Genomic DNA, 3,816 nt, shown 5'->3' on the forward strand with positions numbered 1-3,816 from the left:
AATTATCATTAATCATTAGAATTCCATCCCACTTTCCTAACTCGGATAAATTACTAGTATCCTAATTATTTCGATGATGAAAATGAAGTTATAACGGAAAATATGTAGTAATATATATCTGAAAATCTTAAAGCAAAATACGTTATTATAACTATTGTCAAATTACTAAAAATGATATTTTTTTTCAAAAATGAATGAGAAAATAAATAATATTATTGCATGATACTTAAACAACAAGTCGTTGTAGTATAGTGGTAAGTATTCCCGCCTGTCACGCGGGTGACCCGGGTTCGATCCCCGGCAACGGCGTTTCTTTTTTCTCCCATTTTCGAATTTTCTTTTTAAATTTACATATTTTTTGCTTTCGCTAATTTCCCCCTAAGAATGCAAAACAGTGTTTACATATCTAATTCAAAATTTTAATTACTTTTCACTTTTCATCATATAAATTTTGTTTTTAGTTTACAGTTAAATGATTATGATTATACGTACATATTTGTGTAAATTACTAAATACCCTTTTATATTTGCCATAGATCAAATTATACAAGAAATATCATTCAGAACTTTCATGGATGACATGTGTTTACAAAAATATTTACGATAGACTTATTCAAACCAATAACCAAAATCCCTAGATCTAATTTTGAAATTTTAAAGAAAACTAAATCCACAAACAGGGAAAGATATGGCATATCATTAAGTGTGGCTGATAATTTTTTTGCTGCAACAACTCAAGATTTTCCAAGGGGACCCTCATCAGCTACTTGCAAAGAAGAAAAACAAGGCTAAAATCCAAAAAAAACAAGAAAATTCATCATATTCTAAGTCATCATCCAAATGAAATTAAAGGGAGCTAAACCACTTATATTAGAAACATGGATACCTGAACATTGTTCATACAGAGAGATGTTACAGTCAGAATCTTGCTATTCTTTAATATGTACAGTACAACAGAGCAAGAAAACATACCAAGAAGCAAAATTTCATCAAGATTCAAGAATGTTACACAATTTTCTCCTTGGCACTTGATGACTACTATATTTCGATGTTGTGTCGCTATATTACTAAGAAGCTGCTGTGATAGGAGGCCAGTAAGCTCCCTCTTGTAAGAAGTTGGACGGAAGATTGCTTCTTTTCTCGTACATATCGTTTACTGCTTCCTCCTCCTCTTCTTCTTCCTCTTCGTCATCCTCAGCATCCCATAAGAATCGAGCATATGAAGCGAGAACATAGCTGCACCATGAAATAAAGTTTCAACCAAGGAAAAAACTCATGAAATCACTGTATGTTTCCCAATTAGCCAAAAGCTGCACAAGTTTTAAGTTTATCACAGGATTAGTTAACCTTTTTAATTGTTCATAGTGTGAGAACACATTGACAGGTTTGTCAAACAAATCAAAATAGCATGTGCTCAGAATAATGCATAAATTAGCAATGAAGTGGAGATAGTTAAGTCACTACACATAAATATGGAACAAAACATTATATCCTAGTTGCTCTGTATCACATAATTCTCATGGAGATTCATTCATTGCAAGTATTCATAGAATCAAACCACTGTCTAAACTAACAAGCCAAACAAAATGGCCAACTCAATCATAACAAACTTTTCCCTCAGAGATAATAAAAGGACCAAAACGGCAAGAAGAATCATATCCTTTTTGCTCTGTATCACATAATTCTCATGGAGATTCATTCACTTGCAAAGTATACATAGCTCAGAAACTAACTAAGCAAACAAAAAAGGCCAACACAATTATATAATCTTTTCTTCAAAGATAATAAAGAAACCAAGAAAGCAAGAATCATATCCTCAGATTCATTCATTGCAAAGTATTCATAGCTCAGACCATTGTTACTAATCTAAGCAAACAACCAACACATAAACAGCAAGAAGGTAAGAATCATATCCTCACCAATCATTGGGGTCAGTTTTGACAGCTTGATCAAAATAGGCCTCGGCTCGAACAGCGTCTCTTTGCGTCTGCCATATAAATCCGCGTAGAGCGATAGCACATTACCATCACTCGGATTAGCCAAAATCGCCCTTCCACAATACTCCTCTGCCTTCACCAATCTCCCCTAACCTACACACACACATCAAACAATTCCAAATTCAAATCGCAACCCTCCAAACACAATTCACACAAAAAGGATAAACAGTATAGTTCTTCAAACCATAAATAACTCAAACACACAAAGGCTCCTACACAAAATTGAAGGCATAAGGTATAAAATCATGCCCCAATTTTCCACCCAAAACCTAATCCGAGATTAATTCGCAGAAGAAAAACTACCTCCTTAAGAAATCGAGCATAATTGGCGAGGAGAAGAGCATTGCCAGGATTAGCTTGAATCATCATCTCATAGTAAACGTCTGTGCTCTCCCGGCCGGGACCCGACCCCTCATCCGAACCCCTACCTCCGCCGCACACTCCCCCGCCGCCGCATCCCCCAACGCCGCCGCCAACCACTAGCGACTGCGGCTTCCTCTGACTCTCCAGATACCCCACCGTGGACATGGCGCTGGGCCCGACCTCATGCCTCTCCCTCCGCTCCTGGACCCGCGCCAGCCTTCGGCACCCGCGGCGTGCGCTTCGCCGGATCCTTGAGATCAGACTCGAACCGGGTTGGCGTGACCCGGCCGATCCCTTCCTCGGAGGACATGGACATGGAGAAGGACCGTGTCCTCGTAAGCTGTGGCAGGGATTCCGGCTCCGGCGAGGGATCCGGACCCGGATCCGGTTGTTGAATTGCTGGGAAGCCATGAATTCAAAATTGGGGACGACGCGCTCCTCAGCAGCATGATTGATCGATTTGTGTGTGTTTCCAGTTGGTGGTAGTGATGTTAATGGAGGCGGCTGCTCCTCCTTGGTTGTTGAAGGAGAGTGGTGGGGATTTTATAAGGGGCGGAATTGGAATATAGTGATGATAACACCAAAGATTTTTATTCAAGAATTGAATCAATAATTGTCAAATGTTTCACGTGATGATAATGAGGTGGCGTTAGGAAGCCCCGCTTATCTCAGATGTGTGGGCCCCCCACCTAAATAAGTACTATGAGATTTTATTAATTAATAAGTAACATAGAAAAGTAAATACATTAGATATGATAAAATAAGAGAGTGAATAAAGTAAATATTTTAATTAATATATTCAGTGTAGTAGTATATTTTGAACTTAATGCAATGCATTAACTTAACTTGAAATATGGCTATGTAAGATATTTTAGAATTTTTTCTGATAATATTTTCTTCTTTCCAAATCAATTTTTGTAGCTAACTCTTTCCTTCCTCTGATTTTAGCTACTTCTAATTCTTCAACTTTACAATTGGTCTTTGTTGCCTTAATAGAAAATAGAAAAAAAAATAAAAAATACTGGTCATTACACACAATAAATGATAGATGAAGATCGAATCAATCTCATAAGGTTAAAAGAATTATTGCACCATAAATCAATAATACTTAATGGAGTAACAATTTAGTCGATTTTTCTTCCACTTACTTTGAAAACAACATAAATTGTTGTTGAATATCTACTGAGCGAAAAATGATTGATAAGTGATCGTTCTTAATGGAGTATTAAGATTAAGATAAAGATGGTATTCGTTGTGGCATGTCAATTTTACAACAACATGATGATTTGATGTCATATTCTGTTCAGGCCATCCACAATAGGATAGCCCAACAATAGCCCAGCCATAGCCTAGCCACAAACTCCTTCTGCCACGTCATCAGCACTAAAATCCTTCTGCCACATCATCAAACAAGCAAATAGCTCAGGCCATAGCCTAGCCACATCACTAATAACAAT

The 3,816-nt window shown here is 37.3% G+C and overlaps 1 non-coding gene and 1 pseudogene across 1 annotated transcript; one reads left to right on the plus strand and one right to left on the minus strand.

Moving 5' to 3' along the window:
* The first annotated feature begins 237 nt into the window (after positions 1-237).
* TRNAD-GUC lies at positions 238-309 on the plus strand. Its single transcript has one exon. It is a non-coding gene; the product is annotated as a tRNA-Asp (tRNA).
* A 531-nt stretch (positions 310-840) lies between these two features.
* Positions 841-2,524, minus strand: LOC121796603 (annotated as a pseudogene).
* Positions 2,525-3,816: the final 1,292 nt, after the last annotated feature.

Source organism: Salvia splendens, chromosome 3 (assembly GCF_004379255.2).
Source record: "Salvia splendens isolate huo1 chromosome 3, SspV2, whole genome shotgun sequence".
NCBI lineage: Eukaryota > Viridiplantae > Streptophyta > Magnoliopsida > Lamiales > Lamiaceae > Salvia > Salvia splendens.